We start from the raw sequence: 20,414 nt of genomic DNA, 5'->3' as shown, positions 1-20,414 counted from the left end.
ATTACACAGAAATAAGATTTAGGTTTATTCCAGTGAGGATCTTAGAAAGATATCTATGTTAATAGGACATACTTGAAACTGCACTGAATCAGAGTCTTATTACCATAAGTGGCTAAAACACAATTCATTTTTCATACATAGCATTTGCGAAAGGTAGAAAGAAATACTTTAGATTTTCTCCCATGTGACAATGGTAAAGGACCATTTAATCTCTCTAAAATTCAAGTCAAATTTCTGTTCTGATGCTTTTACTAATGTATTAAGTTTTAACTATATAGATATATAATTTTGTATAATTTAGTCACTGTGCAACTTTTGTATGCACTTTTGAGTTTTTACATATTTTTATATGTATAAGAGCTATTGAAAACCACAACAACAGTGACTATTTTGTTCAGTGTCAAGTAGATTCACATGTCCACGTTATTTCTGATTTGCGAAGTCTCACATAGGTTTTGATTGATTTGAGATGAAGCATCTATATTTTAATTTGCTCGAATTGACACCATGCTAACCTACATTGCATATCCTCTATTTTTATCACAGAGTTAGGTAGAATTGGGAATGCATATTACAGAGAAAGCATTTGCTTTCCTGTCAGCCGTGTTGTTTTGCTACTCATTAGAGCTAGCTGGGAATTTCATGAAAAATGTAATTTGTCAGAAAATACAAATTCCTTCAGGTTTCTTAAACAGAGGACAGAATTAAGGACAGTTTATAGTGCTAGACTCATTTTTCCTTGATCAATAAATATTTATGTGTACAGCACAAACCTTAGTGCTATTGGCTATTCTGACATTACTCTTTCCCCCCTCCTTTCTCTCTCACTGCTCTTCTGGGCCAAGAGCTCCTTTCCATCCCTTCATTTTTTTGGTAAGGTCTTTTTTCTGTTTAATGGAAAAAAAAAAATATCCAAAACTTCAACAATCTTCTACAGTAATGAAAATCCTAGTTGTCTAGCCAGCTTTAATGTCCTGCACAACCCATTCCAAATAAGAGCTCATTTTCTAGTTAGCACATGTGCTGCCACTTGACTACCTAAAATATCTGAAAACCAGTACAGAACAGATTCACATATGATTTATTCACCCTGCTCAACCTCTTGAATTATATGTTTAAGTAATAATACTCAGCAACTCTATTTCCTGCCTTGCATTTAATATGAGAAATAGTTTTGATAAAATGTTTTAAATTATGGTATGAACAATCTTGTGCCATTATGCAAGTCAAGTCATGCACGATATTCCTGAAGTTGTCAATTACTTTATACACCACAAATTTAAAAGTAAAACATATGACTAAATCAGAGAGATTTTATTTTGTTCCCTAATCTTGGAGAAAAATAAATAAATAAATAAATAATTGCAGAAGGAAAGCAGAGGACCTATGCTTTTCTAAGGGAACATTTCAGCATTCTTTGGGAAGCTGAAGTGATCAATAGGCCCTTCTGTAACACTATGAAAGAACTGTGCCCATACTGATACTGAATCACTCTGGGAATATGAACACAATGACATTTTGATAGTAGAATATAATTACATTGGTTTGTATCATAAGGGAAAAACGGAACTAGCCTTCACAACTGCCTCTGTGTCTGTCTTTCTTCCTTTTGAAGTATTTAATGTATTGGCTTGAAATCCATCTAGACAGCCAAAAATTTTGTGAGACAATATTTTGTGTTTTGTTTGTTTGTTTTAATAAAGCTTTCAGAAAGAAAATAAAGGCACAGCATGGTAGCATCCCCACCAGGACATATAAATTACAAATGTATTAAAAGTAAACTTTAAAACAGAAGTTACCATTGATTTTTTTAGGGTATTAGAAGTATACTTTCCATGAATCAGCAACTCAAAATACCTTAAGACGCCCTATACTGCCGCCACACATCATCCTTAACCTAAAGAAGGTAGCTGCTTTTCTGACAACAAATAGACAACAATAGATTTATTTCTCAAATAGATTTAACGTCTTCACTGAATTGATATCGTGGTAAGTCTTCAGAAACAAAAGGCTCAAAGATGCATCAAATAAATTCACTGTGTCATTGAAAAGTGTCTGTTCAGTTGTATGAAAAAACAAACACAGCTAGCCATTGGCTTCCCAAAACAAATGCCTAGTCCTCTATTGCAAAATTCTCTTTGACAATAACCTTGTTTAAAACTTTGTTTAGGTTGTGTTCTATAGACACTGCCCTTTACCTACAGAGGAATGACAATGTTCAGAAGCATCTCCTGTGTCATTTGTATGCACGTTGATTTGTTACTTGCCCTATATTACAAACTTTTCCAGAGTCAACTTTTAAAAAATGCCCAAAGCATTGTTGGTTCAGTTAGTTTTTCTTCTTAAAAACCAAAATGATGGAAGAGATGGGAGAAACGAGGGAGTACAGGAGAGAGGAAGGACTGCAGACACTGCCTGTGAAGCACAGGGCAACTTTTCATCAATGTGGTACTAATTTCCCAACTGGCAGTCTGACTGAAAGCAATATGAAACTAGAGATGGCTGTATGATCTTAATCAATATATAAGCTATCTATAACATTAGTCAAGCAGATCAGCAAAGTAATTGTCATCTTACTTGTTTATTTTAGGGAGAGCAACAATTCACAGAGGCATTTGGGAGATTAGAGACAGGGATAAAAAGGACAATGAGAAAAAAAAAAACAGAATAAAGAAAAAGAGGGAATAATGGGAGGGGAGGAGAGGGGGATGGGACTAAGAACAAGTCATAACTTAAATATTCTCCCACAAAAACAAAGGGTAGAAATGTACTTCTATTTCCTGAGATTCATAAACATTCAAAATTTCAAGCAATGGGTCCATAATAATAACTCCAGCAAAATACATGACAACAGAAGACTGTAACACAGCTATTATTTGAAGGTCTTTAACATGCATCTTTTTTCTTTGTGGGTTTTTTGTTTGTTTGTTTGGTTTGGTTTGTTTTTGCGTTTTATAAAAATACCTATGATACTTTGCCCCCTTTTTTCCAGAAAAATGATAAAGGGTGAAAACTTGGCTGAGGAAGAGATATCAGAATTTTTATTTTCCTTTGCAGACAACTATACAATTAGATTACACTTTTCATTTGAGGGCAGACTAGAATATAAAAAGATTATTACAGTAAGACAAGTTGGATACTATTTCTTTTGCTTCTTATTGGCTTATTATTATCAGTTCATGTGGAAAACCTAGCAACCGAAACTATCAACAGATTGAGAGAGACAGAGAATAAAAGAGAAAAGACACTGTAAAGACAGATATACTCCAGGTTAGGCATGACCCTACGCAGATTATTTAAGTTTATATTAGGCATAAATAGGCAAAATCATCTTACAGTGAAACTAGAAGACACAGAAATCTTTCAGACTCCTGGGACAGGCAAATAACCAAGACCTTTGCTTGGGACAAGACCTGTGCCTCCAGGAGGGGCAGGGAACCCAGATAAGTGCAGTCCCAGACTGATGTGGTCCAGCTGTGCCCTCAGTCTGTTGGGCTGTGGAAGAAAGAGCCAGAGGTGCCCTGCAGTTTACTGATGTAAACTGATGGTTTACTAAAAAAAAATGAAAAGACAAAATACAGTCCAGAAAGGCAGAAGGACATAAGCCATAAGTCTTCACATAACTTTTTCAAGTAATTGTCTCAAGTTCAGTTTATTTATCTGTAAATTTTGCTGAATATACATCAGTAAGAAACGAATATAAAACTCAGTTGGCTTACAGATGTTAGCCTCAGTAAGACTTTCAAGAATCAGCCTTTTCTTGCAGTTGAAATATTTGATGCATCTGTGAAACAATAAAGAAAAGCCATTGAGCTAATCTCCACAGATCTTTTAAGTCAGTTTTAATAAAAGAGGGATTATTAATACTCACTCTTGCTCTGCTAAATATATTAAAAATTGAATTTCTCTCTCCAACATCCTCATTTATGGTTTAGTCAGTTCTGCTGGGAAGTTCTGTGAAAGCAACTGACATTTCGTTTCATTGATGCTGGATTACTATTACAGCAGCAAAAGATATTGTCCCAGTCATGAAGGAGGAAAGATGCACCCAGTAGTTTAATTATTAGGCCATAGCTTTACTGACTCATGAAAAGAACTAAGCAATAACTTGAGCCACGCAAGCCACCCTTTCTCACTTCATCCTTTTCTCCTGTTAGAACATGGAGACATCCATTCTGCGGCAGGTGAAACTCTATGCTGGCCAATTTTAAGTCAAGCACTGTGCACGCTGTTTGCCTCTCTATTGTCAGAGCTCCAATTTATTTCCCAGCATTTGCAGCAGAAACTTTTTTTTTTTTTTACAGCCTAACTTCAGTTTTAAAGGAATTGTACAAAGAGGTAACTGATGAACATGAGTATTTAAAAAATTACTGCTACTGACCAAGCAAGAAGAAACCCTTTTCTAAAGATGCTGCACTCTTCTCACAGACAACGAACCAAATATTACCATGAATTTTCAACAAGGTAGCTACCACAGCAGGTCCAGAACACCCAACTCCACCCTTAAAGAGGGGTCTAGGGGCAGGTCTTACTAATTATCTGAAGGCAGTTCCTGTTTGTGGGACAGGACAAATTCTCCCAGAGTAGGAGCTGGTTTCCTATTCAGACCCTGATGTTCATGCAACAACACCAGACCCTCCTGGCACATCTGTGCAGTTCTTGTAAAAGCATATTTTCCCATCAACACAAGTAGTCACTCTACTTTTCTAGTGACATCACAGAGGAAGATATTCACACACCCCTAAGCTTCTGAAGAAAACCTCGTTATTTTCATTTTAAAATAAATCAGAAAATCACACTGCAGAGGCCATACATATCCAGAACAGAAATACAGATGTAATGAGAGACACAATTATGTTAGTGTAGTTAACATTGGTTTCCTTAGCTCTCAGAAATTTGTCTCTAAATTAAATGTATATCAAGGAACAAGCAAATAAATTTGTCATAGTAACTCATACCTCATCTTTGGTTTACCCTCATCTAGAGCTTATCCAAGAAGGACAGAGAGGTGCAGAAAGTTCTGACATCAAAGAAGAGAGTTAATCAACAGGTGATGAGCGGTCTTGTCACAGTCTCCAATTATTGTGTAGGCTCTACAGAAAATCTATATTATCTCCTAAATACACTGTATCATACTCCTGCAAAGCCAGAACGTAAGGCCTTCTGAGATCCAATACGCAAAAATATTTTCCTTGTAGAATCTTCTAATCTACCTTTCCTTTGTTAAATCCTACTGTAAGATTAATTAAGTGATAATTAAAATATTGGAAGTTTCATCATGCATAACAGAACTTCCTAAAGTTATGTTGAAATGCTCCCTATCCTTGGGTTCACTGAAATTCATGAAATTGTTTTCTCTGCTCTGTATTAATTAGACACATCGCATTTTAAAAGCCAAAGCTAAAATAGTTATCATCTATCTTATTCTCATATATATTTTTCCTTATGAGGTTTATTCAATACAATTTGAATTCACTTCCATTAGTCATTCTATCTTATCTATTAATACCATTTGAAAATGGGATTTTGAAATGAATCACATCACTAACCAGATTATTTTTTCCAGATTCAGTATATTTTTCATAAGAATGAAATCAGATTAATTAGATTAGATATTAATTGTAATAGCATGATAGCAATAAAAAAACGAAAGATCTGTTTGGAACAACAAAAAAAAACCCTACTGATTCAGCCTCAAATTAGAGCAGGAAAAATATAATTATATGAATAGTAGTTTTTTAATACCATTACAATATATAATATCACAAAAAGCTACGTAATCGATAACATCAATTACTAAAATGAAAAGATATAATTTCAGTATTTTCAATATCATTTTTCAGAAGGTTAACTATTCCCACAGAAGAAAATATCTTATTAAAAATTGATATTGCTCACTACGTGCAGACCATAAACATGCAAGTAAAAGAAGGAAGAATTTTTAGACAAAATTTTATGCAACAGTTCGAAGCTGACAGCGAGGGTATAGCCACCTCTGCATACCTACATCTGAACACGGCAGGTTTCAATGTATGCACATATCTGTTAAAGAAATAAACAGAAGCTTATTATTTCATATATGGTGCATATATTTAATATATAAGCACATATGTCCCTTTTAAAATACAAGTCAGGTTACTGATTCTGTGCAGGATAAAAGAAGGGGTTTTTTGTTGTTTTGGTTTGGTTTGTTTTGTTTTTTTTTAATGAAAGGTTATGTCTATTCCAATTCCAGTACAGATTTATCTGAGATACAAATCGGGTGAAAAATTGACCCTAACAGCTCACAGATGATGGGAACAAAGATTTCAGAATTGATCCACCCTTCACTTGAACCGTGAAAGCTACACTGACCAGTCAGATAATTCACACTCCTGTTACTTAGGATTTGGAAGTGTTCTGTCATAGTTTTTCAGCTGTTCTGCCAACCTGAGCAGAAATTCAACTTGCCAGCATAACCATTCAACAGCTCAACTTGTTGAGGTAAAAAAAAAAAAAAAAAAAGAAGCAAGCAGTTGGAGAATTGTCAAAGCTTAGAGAAAACTAACCATTTTTTAAAAAAAAAGTTAAACTCATGCTCACTAAATACATCTATCTTAATTTGCCCACTAATTATTATGCAAAGTTTCTATTTGTTAAGCAGTGGAGGCACAATGTTGGCATCTATGGCTTTTCTTTTAAGCAATACAAAGCTTACAGGGATACATAAAATAAATCTGGAAGCTATGGAAGCTATCTTTTTTCACCAGTTTAATCTAGCCAGCTAATGTCACTGAAGCATTCCTTATTTTGCAGTATATTGATGTTCAAGATCATTAGATACTGGATGACTAGTAATAGGATCAAAAGAAACCTTTTGCAAGTAGGTAAGAACATGCACTCAGCAAGTTCCTGCAAGATTTGAAGAATGAGTCATGAATCGAGAGTCAAGGATAGGGGCACTTCTTTTAACAGTGCATCTACCTTCACGCAATCTACTCATTAACTGGAATGAGCTTCTTTTCTTGCAAGTATGCATATAATTATGCCTCCCCCCACTGAAAAGAAACATATAAGGAAGAAAAGTATAATAAACAACTATCTTTTTTTTATAATGTTATCTCAGATGTAACTGTGAATAAAAGATGGAATGTTAATTATATTTACATGTTCCAGAATACTTGTATTTTTTGAATTCATAGTGTGTAGGTACTCTTGAGTTTATAGTGGGTAGAGTTTTATAACAGCATTTTTAAACATGGGGAGCTGCAAAGATGAAAATGCTGGGGTTTTGGAAGAAAGAGCCCACTTGCCACTGGAGAAGCACAAACTGTATCTAGCAGATGCCAAATGCAACATTTCTGGCCAAAATTGTCATTTAAGGGACCATCAGTTCCACAGCAGACTGTTTCCATGAACATTTATTATCCAAGCAACTTTTATTTCCATATGTGGATATTAGAAAACAGAAAAAAAAAAAAAAGAATATCTTCAGTCTTGATTAAAATCATGAGCATTAGTGCAAAATCTTGGACAGCAGAGAAAGTTTCTGAAATATTATGATACATGTACTCTTGTTTTCTCACATACAAAGATGTCCTTTCTGAGTGAGTTTGGATTCTCCCTTCCTTGAGGGACAGGTTTTAGCAACACGTTTTTCATTGATTTAGAGCTTAAATCCTGGCTGCAAAGGAAATCTGAGCGGTATAAATTATTAGTCAAATTTCAAACATTTTTCTTTGGAGAACCTTCAGGTCCACAGTCTCATCTTTGAGAATAAATAAAGCAGACAAGCCCCTACTATTGTTTTTACTTTTAACACACAAACAGTCAGGCTTCTAAATAGGTGCAACTGTAATTAAACAAGACAAGAACACAGCAATTTTAATCAATAAGAAAACAAAAGAACAAACTCCCTAATTATGAGTTGTTATTACTTGTTTTTTGAATCCCATTGAAACAAGAGACTTAACTGAGATCAGTTCTTCTCTGATCAGGATGTGAAAGAAGCAAATATGATACGTAATTTGAATAAAAGCTTTAGAACAAAACACAGTTTGACCCGACACAATGGCTCACATATGTGGCAATTCCACCTCTGTGCTTGCAAAGTGTTGGCACTGCACACTGCAATGGATTTTCACTTGCCTTGTGAAGTCAGCTTCCCCAAAGCACTGAAGAATGGGCTAGTTCATGATAAGGCAACAAGGAGGTGGGATCTTCTCAGTCCACAGTGAAGCTAGGCCTCACCTTAGGGCCACAAACCATCAGTGAGAATTCCAGCTGAATTCCTGAGTGCTGGATTTGTCAGTCATTGACCATATGGGGGAAAAGCTAACAACTTTCTTATTTCTCCAGCCTAAACATTCAGTTCTTACTGCTTTGGACAACTTTATATGTAAGTAAGATGTCTACAGTTATCAGTATCAACACAAAAATTGACATGTCTCAGAGAAAGCAGCCTCTTGCATCCTAACCTGGACAACTCAGTTGACCTAAGTCATTGTAGCAAGTCATCCAATTGCTTGATTTGACTTCATCTATGGAGGAAGAACAAAAAGCAAAAGTTCTGGCATTTCTTGTCATGCTTCTAGTCCAACTAATTCTTACTTTTATTTCGCTTTCATTAACATTTGTCGATTAGGAAACACCTGGCTACTACTTTAATTTCAACAAAAAAGACAAAGGGATGCTGAAAGGGAAGAGGGTTATCATACAGAAAAGAAGTAAGTAATGAAATTATGTATTCAGTCTTCACCCGTGAGAAGTCATCCTCAAGAACTAACACATTTTGGTAGCCAAATGCAAAACAATCTCTAAGTTTATCTGAGGTAGCACTGCTTTCAAACATATTTTTTCATATCTATTATAATTGACTAAAACGAACATGCAAGCGGACAATTCATCCTCCTTCCTAAAGGGTCACAAACATTTAGTCATCTCATTGTATTTTCTGGCACATGAATATGGTCACTCCCTGTCATCTTGCTACACAGAATGGTTACATCAAGTACATATTTGCTTTCAATATAGCCATTTAAACCTGTAGCAAGGGTAAAATCCATGCAACCATATCTGAGATGGCTGGTGATCATTTTCATTTGGTGAAAAGGAACAGCCTGCATTTATTTATTCAAAATGAAGGTTACTCCATTAATTTATATGCCAGAGGGACTTCGTGTGTTCTTGCTGTCCTATGTCAAAGCCCAGCTGAGCAGGAGGGTTTACTGCACATGTATTACAACCAAGAACTGTTCTGAGGGTTCCTCTACACACACTGTACTTATTCCCAACAAGCTTAATTTAAATAAAATGCTTTAAAAGCATTTTATAAGTGACCAGAAGCATGCTGTAGTTGGGTTTTACATTAACTGATAAGTGCCCATACCTCTAGTACTCTAAACCCTTCATTTTTATTCTTCCATATTGGTACCAATACTGTCATTAGGTATGCTCAAGAGGTGAGGAAGAAAAAAAAGAAAAAAGAGAAAAGAATTTTTTTTTTTGTTTCTTCTGTTTATTTACTTATTTATCTTTCCTCTTAGAGTGCTCCTACTGTAAACGTAATTTATGTGGGTTACATATGTGCTATATAGTTTTCTTTCCTTAAAAAGAAAGTAAATTTTCCATATTTCTTTCTTACTGTTCACAACACATCAAATCACATACAATTCTTCATATGGCAAATAGATGAAATTATAACTGCTTACAATATTAGAAGACATTTTGCCTAGATACCTAATTGATATTTTTATAGTATCAATATTACTGTTCTGCATATTATTGTCTGCAAAAATGTACAACATATTTGTTATGCTTAACATAATATGTTGCAGTGTTTTGGTTACCAGCAGGTAGCATATATATGTACCTCAATCACCATAACTAATGATGGTAACTTAGTGAAAATTATTGCCATATGCTGCTTTTGTCATGTCTGCCAATAAATGACTTAATTGCATTTGTGAATCTCACTCTCTGTTTATAATTAATGAAAAATAATAATATCAGGTGAATCTCTCTTTAAAACCAATCATTAAAAATTGACTTTAGGAGAGTGAAAAACTAGGAAATAATAAGAGGTTTTGGTTTGCATTTTAGTTGCAAGTTTTGTGTTAAGTAATAGCTTATGAATGGCTCCAGATCTTTGTGCATCTTTTTGTTGGATTATACCACCTATTGTTCCCACCATTTACCTATTTTAAAACAATATATATTTTTCTTGTTATGAAAATGTAGGATTTAATTCTAATCTCAATTGTTTGCATAGCACTCTTATAAAAATAGTACAGCTAAGGCAGTAGCACCCAGCCAGAAATGACACAAAGGAAACAGATGACCAGCAACCAGTCTACAAATTCATAACACCAGCCTGAATACAGCAGAAGAAACAAGCACCTGAATCTGAACAAGCTAGAACAGTTTGGTTCAAACATATGAAAGGAGGAAATAATCCTTTGGACCACATGGGTTTAGACTCATGGAGAACCATATGTAAACATCAGAGATGTGCAACAGAGCTTGGGGAAGATGGTTTTGGCTTCTTGATTCACAATGCTGTTCAGCCCAGCCAGCTCAGTCTCAGAAACTAAAATCTGTGGTCATAAGAAGTAACAACAAGAAATGAAACTCATAGTATCATAAACCTAATGCCTGACCAACACAGCTGATCTTAGTTATTCTTAGTTATTAACCTACTGATTGTCTAGCAGTTGAGAAAAAATAAATGCTTTCTGAAATGATGTAATTCACCTTGTGTCTTGGTCTCCCTTAATACTGCTCATAACAAGGGTCCACAAATCCAACAACTGCAACACCTCAGAGTCACGGATTTCCCAATGAACAGGAATAACCAGTAACAGCTGAAGTCCAGATGGCAAAAGAAAAAGAAGACAGTTCATTGAAGTTCCCTGTATGCACTGCAGATTGTACCATCTTCCCAAATCATCATCAGTTATTGAAACTGAGAAAAGAGTACACACAAAGATATCCCTGAATGCATAAATCAAGAAATTGTAAGAAAAAAAGACATGGGAAAATTCCACTTTTCCTTTCCACAGTTCAGTCCAACAATTTACCAAATAAAAGGTGTCTGTGCTTTGACATGAAGGAGTCTTAATAAAAAAACAGAAGTTGCACCTTTTTTATACAAATTCTGGGCAACATTACCTACTGCAGATGGCAGATAACCTGCCACTACATTCTGGCTATACAACCAGTATCACCAGCACTGATACCATCATTTTGAGTCATGGAAGTCCCCAAACCTTCATTGCCCTCAGTACACAGAGGCACCTCTGTAGCATGGGCATCTTCTTTAGCTTGCCTGGGTGAGCTTTCCAATAGCTGAACCTGAACAGCCTGCAGGGCCATGTAGAATTTCTGCTAGGATTAATGCAAAAGGGGACATTATATTTGACTTAGCACATTCTTTGCAGAATTACTGGGCCTTCGGGAAGTAGCTACGCGAATGTCAGCACAATATACGGACAGTGTACGGACATGATGTATGTAATATTGAGAGAAAGTGGGTTGGTTACACAATGCATGGGTTTAAATAGTTCGTGGAGTTTAACCTCAACTGCTGCTATGCATGTTAATCAGATATTCAGTGTCCAATCCACATCAGCACTAATTAGAAAGTGTTATTTACTGTAGAGTGTAGGCTTGCCCAGGCAACTGTCTGACATTAATTATACTTTGAATGCTGGAATTAAAAAAAAAAAATAATCTATGAGTAATGCCATTTTTGTTTAGTGTCACACAGTTTTAAATCAATGAGGACCATAATGAGCCTTTATTCAGAGATACTTACAAAATAAACAACTGTTTTTGCTGGAGGTCATTAGTTTCCTAAATTTCCTGTTACACTCAAAACTGGGAAACATTTCATACAAGTTATATGAAAATTAGTTACTTTGCTCCTACTAAATTATTTAAACCCCCAAGAATAATAGACGTTGTTATCTGGGAACAAATGTCACCTCCAGATTTTCATTTTTCTTGGAATGGAAACAGTTTTTTTTCAGATTCTGAAGTACATACAGCAGTTTTAATAATTTTGTGGAGCATTGTGGTACTTCCACTTTAAAGCTCTTCTATATGGGGACCGACATTTTAATAATGTATTGATAAGACAAAGGGTAACAGCTTTAAACTAAAGAGGGTAGATTCAGACAAAATATAAGGAATAAATTTTTTGCAATATGGATGGTGAAACACTAGCACAGGTTTCCCAGAGAGGTGGTAGATGCCCCATCCCTGGAGACATTTAAAGCCAGGCTGGATGGGGCTCTGAGCAGCCTGATCTGGTTGAAGATATCATGGCAGAGCAGTTGGAGTAGATGACCTTTAAATCTCCCTTCAACCCAAATCATTCTATGATTCTGTACCACTGGAACAATCTGAATGAAAATCTCATCCTACAGGGACTTCTGCTAAGAGAGTCCAAGATGAAACCTTCAGCAAGCTACATAGTCTGAAAATAGCTTGAAATCCCACAAATATCCTTTTGTTAACGGACCAAATTGACAAATGGGATTAATGGGGACAAAACTCAGTGCCAAACATCCTCACTTCACTGAAATTTCGCGTGATGTAATTATAAATAAATTTTGTGAAAACCTGAAGAGAAATATTTGAAATAGACTTCATACTCAGTATTTTTCAGTTCTACCCAAAACAATACATTTTTGTGTAACAACAAATCAGAATTAATTTCTAGAATGCATAAAAATTATCTTAAATGCAACAATTTAAAGAGAACAAGGGATTATATGAAGAATGTTTTAGCAGAACAATGATTGTTTCCTGTTTTAAAATAATGTTAATGTGCTTTTAATTAGCTCAATGAATGTAAAATAAATTGAAAATATATCAGTAATCAAGCATGCATTTTAGAATTTAAGAGGTGTTTTGACTAATAGTTTGCTATTCATTCAAACAGTTGCTCTCTATCCTATGTTTCTTGTTTCACTGACATTTTAGAAAAACTGCGTGTCTTGAGAGCTCCAGTAAGAAGTAACTGATCTTGAGTTGACTGAAAATCTTTTAAAAGAGATTTAAATGCATGGCAACCAAGTATTTTGCAATAATCTACCTTATGTTAGTTAAGTTGTCCTTAGAAGAATTTTAGCCTTTATGACATAAGCTCACAATTTTCAAGATGGAATGGTCCATATGTGCTGCCTCGGCTAAAAAATAATGGTGGGTATACTTCTACCTGGATGGCTTTGAGAACATATAGTGTTCCAAACTCTTAGAGTGTCTTTCTCTACACAGCCAAGTATTATCTCAAGACCTCTTTAATGTCCATATGGTTTCACATCCACGCAGAAAGCATGCTAAGGCTCATTTCACTGAAAGTGGAAAGTGGATAACTTAGCACCATAGAAGAACATAATGCCACACGTTAAAGTAGTAGCTGTGTTGAAGCCAGAGTCTGGGGAAAAAAGGACAGGGACATGTCAGGAATGTGAAGGTCAGTTGCAGCTCCTGCATAAGTGACCATAAGGTCCTGAGAAAAGCAAACAGGACAAATAAAAGAACTACAGTGCTGGTCTTGAGGAACACAAATTTAGTCTTGTTCAGGGATTTCTGGAGATATTCAAGACTTGAGTGGACAAGGCACTTAGAAATCTAATCTAATTTGACCCTGTATCAGGCTCCAGAGGTCCCTTCTAACCTCAACTATTCCATGATGCTATGATCTTTTTTGACATAATTATTTTAAGTAAGTGTTGCATGCTACCTATAAAATACATCAGCTTCCTAACTACTATTTAGTGGGAACACATATATTGAAGCAAGAGAGTTAAGGCATTACACAGCAAAGGTGATTTTTAAATAATAACTGTATTAAAGTTCCAGTTTCACCTGAATAATTGTAACAAGCCTGGATCTTGTGGCTGGAATATTTCAGATTTATGAAGATAGAAATAAGCCAAAGGTTTTCCAACACGCTAAATATCAGTCTACAAATAACCTTCCTAATTTTACATGGATAAATAATGGATACACCATACTCAAGTGAGTTAGTAGAAGAAAACAATTATTCTAGGGCTGTTCTCAAATAGGTAATAAATAAAGTGAGGCCAAGAAGCGGGGAACAAACATGCCTGAGAACTCCTAAGACAATTCTAAATGTAAAGAGATGTATATGAGACGCTCTGGTTTCACATTCTATGTAAGAACTATTCCAACAAACTCAGAACAGAAATCCTATTTAGTATCAGAACTGGTTTAAATTATCATTATTTCTCCTGTATATGTAGCATTAGTCTGCCTCCGAGCTACAAACCAGTGAACTAAATTAATAAATAATTTTAAATATTTCTATTTTGTCATAAGTTAAATCACTCTTTCATGGACAGACCACACTTTGCATCAAATTACACCTAATGCCAGCAGAATCCCACACATAAAGAAAGGCAACTGGCAGGGACAGTTGCACACATCACTCTGCCAGATAACGGATTTCAAAGTGAGATACAAAGACTGAACCAGCTGAACAAGGAACTGATCAGTCACCCTCCTACAAGAGAAAAGGTAAGTAGTTCAGGGTTGCAGTCTTTTTAAAATATCTGTGCAGTCATAAGTAATATCAAGAGTGAACAGTGTTTACTTGCATGTTACATCGTCCACTAAAAGAAGCTGGGAAGGACTAGGATGAAACTGGCAGGTGGCAGCTGCAGCACCAACAGAAGGAAGTATTTCTTCACCATGTATTTAGCAAAGTTCTGCAGGCCTTTTGTGAACAGAAGGTTGCCGATGCTAAAGCTGACCCGAATTAAAGGATTTACTAAGCAAGTTCACAGAAGAGAAATTCACTAAATTATATTAAGCTCCAAAGTCACTAGTGAATCAGAAAGTTCTTGAGTTGCAAACTGTTGGAAACTGCAAGGTTCTGGGAAAAAAACAAAACAAAAAAAAACCCCAACCAACCAAACAAATAATTGTATGTTTGCTCTGCTGATGTATTTTTCCTTAATTTTCTGCTTTTAGACACTGCAGGAGACAGTACAACTCAGTTCAACAACCTTTGTTTTTACCATAGGACTTTCTGTGTTTGTAAACTAGACCTGCAGCTGTCCATAGCTTTTAGCTATGGGGCCCAACCTTGTTTTGGCATGACATAACTTACTTCCACATCATTCAAATTACCTTCTAGGACTTCATGTTTAGGGACCGTATGTGGTTTTTTTTCAGTACACATATTCCAGGGCCCCAGCAAAATCCATCTTGAATACCGCATTTGCCTTGAGAAACATCTACTCTGTCAGAACTTATGATGCTATCATGTTTTTTTTCTAATTTATCAACAGCTTTTCCAAGAAAAATAAGTTGATACAATGGGTATAATTTTGAGGATTTAAAATATCAGTAGTTTTCAAATAGGCAACCAATTGAAAATATTCACTGCTAAATCTCCAGTAACATACCACAGTATCTCACTTTTACATTATGGAGTTGATTTGCGTAATGGAGCCAAGATTTCTAAATGTATGTGATTAAAGTGGATAAATACGAAACCTCATAACAAGAAAATGACATCTAGTAATCTGAGCATTCCCAAATCTGTAATGCCAAACTCTCAGAAATTATAAATATGCACATTTGCACAATCATTTGAAAATCTTTTACTGTCCAGTAAACTATTGGTCCAACCTCCTTCTTGACAGCAGGATCTTAAAACTTGAAGTATTAAGTAACTGGAAATTATAAACAGAGAAAACGCTGAGTTGCCTATGCCATCTCTCCCACCCTGAAATTGCCTCACGTAGGGTATCTGAGTATCTTGTTTTATTCAGTAATAATTCAGAGAGGAGGCTATGAAAGAGGTTTGTTTCATTCGCTGTACGAGTTCTAGCAAATTAGTATTACCTATTAGGAGGCTTTGAAGAATATAATTATAAATTCCAACTGTTTGTGCCAAAGCCTCTTGAAGACAAACTTCCTCACAGTTACTAATTGGCAATATCAAAGTGGTTCTGAAGAAAGCAAACTCACCACTTTTACACAAAAGCACTCTCGTGCTCAAGAAATCACCTACGTACACCTGTGCTCATCCATCAATGGAAAAGGAAATATTTAGCCTGCCAGCAGTTCAACTTCTGTATGAAAGAACCCAGCAACATGTGACAGTCAAACAAAAAGTGAAAGAAAAGAAGGAACCAAAGACAGTTTGCATTGTTTGGAAAATACATTGGTGGAAGATCTCCAGGGAGCAGTGCGATACCTTTCTGATAGATCAATCTACTAGCTCTGTAAGTACAGTTCACTTATAGGCATGGTGCTACAACTTTTTATTATAGGTGTTTAATCAACCTTTATTAGTCGTAGCATTTGTGAGTATTCCTCTGGCATCTAAAGATTTCAGTCAAACACTGCAAGCAACTTTCACTATGTTCAGAACATGTGCACAAGAAGTAATGAGCATTACCCTGAAGAGCCCAAATTCTAATTTCAAATAACATGCAAGTTTCCCACTGGCTTGCTTTCTTTGATGAAAACATATGTTCCTGAATGCCTGGCTTTACATTCCTCTCAGTGCTGAGAACTCTGTTTTCAACTAAGAAGCATACTGTGATGATGATGATGATTGCAAGCCATATGCATCAACTATCCTATCTCAATCGCTGCAGGAAACCAGCATGTTTTCTCCTGGATAGCAACTCACTCAGTCCCAAGCTTGCAGAAAATATCTGTATGAGTCACTTTTAAAGTCAATCTGTAGTATTGCCTTTACAATATTTCATTCGGATCTGAAGAGGACAACAACAGTCTCACCAATGTTCCTCTCATATTTTCTATGGAAACTCATATAACATGTAAAAGTTTAAATCCTGCAAAGCATGTTGCACTTGTTTAACTGTGTAGTTTCTTTCAGAGGAAAAGCTGTACATGCCTTTAGACTCAGACACCCTAATGAATGTTATTTTCCTGCTTGGTAGGCAAAATAATGTCATGTTTCTATACTAGTTTCAGTAGTGAGAGCTCTACAGAAGTTCCCATTTTGTCTCTACATTTCGTCTGTCTCTCTGATACATTCTGCATCCCACAGCTACTTCATCATGCCCCAACAATGTAACTGAAATTGAGTTCTCTGCACAGACATATTAGATGTGGCTCACTTCCCTCCTTTTTGTTCTCTGAATCTTTTACTTGTTGTTTTTGTTAGTTTGGGGTGTTTTTTGCCTGAGTGGGTCTGTACTATTTTTATAGGATAAAAATTATTAATAGAGATATAAACCACAGCCTGAAATGTTATTTTTGATCTGAACTTTTTTTTTTTTTTAACTTTCGATAACTTCTTAGTAATGCTACTAAGAAAGGACAGTATTGTCCCATTCAACAGTTTACTGAGAGTAGATTCAAAAAGTAATGATGGATTAAATAAAAATTAAAAATGTCAGGAATTCCACAGATGTTTCTTTACCTTAAATTCACATTTTTATGGTTACACATTAGAATGAAGATAATACCTGTTTATGTATTATACTGCAGAATTAAGACCCACCAGGGTATATTTTGGCATAACATTAAGTCTACACCTCAGATGCACTGAAAGCCTTCTTGGGTCATCAACATCTGCAATGTGCATTAAAGCACTACTAAAACACATCTATACAGTCTTTAAAGTATTAAAATATATCTATTTAGAGGGAAAGTAGGTTAAACACAATACAAAATTACACTTATAGAGACTCTCAGGATCATCAAGTCCAACTGTAACATAACCTAACTCTAGCACTAAACTATGTCCCTAAGAACCTCGTCTAAATGCCTTTTAAACACCTCCAGGGATGATGACTCCACCACAGCCCGTTCCAGTGCCCAACATCCTCCTATAACTAGAGCCAATTCTCATATTGCTTGAAATTAGCACACTACCTTTTTGGATCAAGTTTCATTTAACAAATAGAGAGTGAAACCAACCCTTCTCTCTTCTGCAGGTAACACCCGATTCACTCTCAAAATTTTTACTTCAAGATCACAATGGCCTTAATCTGTAAATTATATACAAAACTCTTTATATGGCTGGGCATCTAAATATCATTTTTATGTACCTCATAGAGCTGAGAGTCTAAAAACCTGTGTCTGTGCTTCCCCAGCAGAGGACTATGAGGATAAAATGGGAATGTAGCTAAATTGTAGAGTCCCCGTCTAGCTGGGGATGCAAATGATTCAAAAGCCCCACAGTAATATCCTCTTCCATCAGATACCTGCCATTGCCGGTCCCTGGATCCAGACCTGAGCTGCCTAAACAACACAGCAGCTCAAACTCCTAAACTGGCAGCCCTGTTTTAGACAGCAGAATACAGAATGAAAAAAAAAAAAAAAAAAAACACAGGAAAAATACCAGTGGATCTCAAGATAAAAGAAAAACATTTTGAAGTTACCATGAAAAGTGGGAAGGGAAAAAGATGTGTGTAAATAAACAAAATGGTCATATGCTGTAGCATTTTAGTATTTAATATTGCAAGAGCTTTTAAAAATGAAAACCGTGTTTCTGGGTCATTTCTTTCCAGCATTTGTTGAACTTTTTGGGAAAAAATATTAGTTTGGTTGTTTTTTTTAATGCTCTGAATAGTTTCTTCTTCATTCATCACAGAAGTTTATGAAGCTAGTATTCATTATATGAATACCCTGCTTCCCAGTAATCCAAAATGCTTTAAAATTCTTTCTGTGCAAAACCTGGAGGTAAACCTTCAGATTCAGATCTTAAAACACTCAGCAAACTGAAATTATTGATGAGGGGAAGGCATTTTCCATGTTGTCTGGCTGAATCAAATACTGCTCATGATGGTGACAGAGTTTCTCAGAAAAATATCTTAAGAATATCCCTCACCACTTTCTATACACTGCAGTTGTCAGATTGGCCCGTTTCAAATATCTTAAACTAAAAAGCTAACTAAACAGTAAACATCTACCAAGACAATTTGTAGGCTTGTCTTATTTTATTAAAAGAGACAATACAATAATAAAAGTCAGATGATCCAAGAAATGATACACAACACAACTACCTGTTCTTTACAAGTACAAGGTGGTGATGATGTTGAGTCTGCAGCAGGTACAGAGAATTTGTGTCAGTCTGAAGTATCTTTTTGATAAGTTGTTTTTTCTTGTTTTGGTTTTTTTTTTGTTTTTTTTTTTTTTTTGGTTGTTTTTTTTTTGTTTTTTTTCTTAATTTGCACAGTTGTTGTCCCCTCCCCAGCTAGACAACATTTTTGAGAATGGAATGAAAAAGAGTTCTGGCTGTTTACTCAGCATGTCGTGGCCTAGTGAACAAACTCAAGAGATGGGAGAAGGCTTCAGGAAACAGTGCCTTTTTTTTTAGTTAAAGCCCTTTAATACACATATTTTGAAGGCCAACCCGGTCAGTATAATACAGCTGTATGTCAATCATCCCCTAATTATGATGCAATCTAGAGTGCAAAAAATTTAGCTGAAGTACGGTGAATGCCTTCATTTTGAAGATTTTTTTTTTTTTCCCTAGGTTTAAGTCTGGGCTTCTGTGTTATTTTTCTTTTCACAGAGAGGTAGGAAAATCTGTTTGAAGGGTTTAAGGTTAGTCTTAATTCAAATTCATGTGCCTCTGAGGTATTCAGATTGGACTGCATCAGTGCATAATATTTTGAAGGTCCTTAATGAAGCAAAGACTCCAGAAACTGATTTTGCAAAACTATGTAGTATGCATACAAGGACTCAGCTTTGTTAATTCCAATGTTAGAGTTCTTTCATATTTTAATGAGCAAATCTCAGTGGAAAAATTTCCAAAAGAATTGAATCAAAAGGATTTATTTTAGTAAGACACATCATTGGTATTGGTAGAGGTCATAGATAATCAGCAAGCAAGCATTCTACTGATACTGTTTTCAGGGACTGCAGCAATGGTATAACTCAAACAAGCATCCTGGAAACACATTGGAGCCTCAGGCAAAATCCTGACTGAAGGCACTGTGATAATGAAAATAGGTTCAGATTAAAAAATACATAGATGAAGACTTCTGGAATGCTCATGGAAGATCTGTTAGCAAAAGTACATATCTTGCACTGCTTTGTGACACAGATGTGAAGGTCCTTCATCTAAAAGATCCCAGGCAATTTCATTTGATCATGTTGGAGAAGTGCATCAAAAGAATGGGTGTGCTTCAGCCAAGAATCTTTTTTAAAGAACGTTCAGAAAGACTCATAAAAATACAAATGAAAATGAAATCACCATTAGCTTCCCATAGCACTGGAAGTTGGGCACAGGTGTCATGAGCTCTAGCTGGCATCTCAAAGCTGCAGTAGATGCTCCAGGCTACTCTGAGTAAAATTGACTGTTGATGTATCATAGTGGTCAAGAAGCATTTTCTTTCTTTTATTTCTTATACATGAGTCATTTGAACACATACTCAAATGCTGTGCGTTACTGAGGATGAAGAAAACTA

At 35.6% G+C, this 20,414-nt stretch overlaps 1 protein-coding gene across 12 annotated transcripts in view; it reads right to left on the bottom strand.

Annotated features, from left to right (window-relative positions):
* The window catches only part of DMD (dystrophin), a 1,243,922-nt gene that overhangs the window by 867,005 nt on the left and 356,503 nt on the right, over positions 1 to 20,414 (bottom strand). The window lies entirely within an intron of this gene.

This window comes from Patagioenas fasciata, chromosome 1 (assembly GCF_037038585.1).
Source record: "Patagioenas fasciata isolate bPatFas1 chromosome 1, bPatFas1.hap1, whole genome shotgun sequence".
Classification (NCBI taxonomy): Eukaryota; Metazoa; Chordata; class Aves; order Columbiformes; family Columbidae; genus Patagioenas; species Patagioenas fasciata.
The sequence above is the reverse complement of the archived record's forward strand: the minus strand, read 5'-3'. Positions and strand labels throughout refer to the sequence as shown.